The following is a 617-nucleotide window of genomic DNA, read 5'->3' as shown; positions in this document are numbered from 1 at the left end:
AAACTGATTGCTGTACAGATATGTGTAGTTTCTTAGAAGTAGGTCTCCTCTGCAGTAGCAGCAGACAAGGCAGCTTTAGGGTTATGGTGCTGTGCAGGGTTGGGTGTTGAGGACACTGGGCAGGTAGATGCCAGGATGTTCAGTGTCTATTCAGATTCTGTAGAACTGAGCCTAATGTGAAAGTTGCGACCCCTGGATTGGAAGAGATGACTTGTCTAGTGTGATGTCAGTTGTGACTAGATATTTTTCCTGTTTTCCAGGCACCAAAAATAAAACCCCAGAATCTGTCCAGGACAGAAGAAGGGAGTCAATCTCAATACTGACAGAGATTTTCCCTTTATTCTGGCAGGTTTGTGTCAATCAAAATGTGGATCAAGTTGTTATAGGGTAAATAAAATGATGCTGATCTTACACCTGAATTTGTGGCCTATTGTGTACATTCAACAGGAAATTAGGAGCTTGGGTGAAAGTTATCATGCATTACATGCCTACTTTATATCAGGTATGATTTTATTTTATTTGCAGATGCCTGGACCAATAGGCCTCTGGTAATAAATTATATATATATATACATATATATATATATGGAATTAGTTCATGCAATTGTTAGTTATGCA

Source organism: Nannospalax galili, unplaced genomic scaffold (assembly GCF_000622305.1).
Source record: "Nannospalax galili isolate Female #2095 unplaced genomic scaffold, S.galili_v1.0 scaffold52, whole genome shotgun sequence".
NCBI lineage: Eukaryota > Metazoa > Chordata > Mammalia > Rodentia > Spalacidae > Nannospalax > Nannospalax galili.
Note: the sequence above shows the minus strand (reverse complement) of the source record.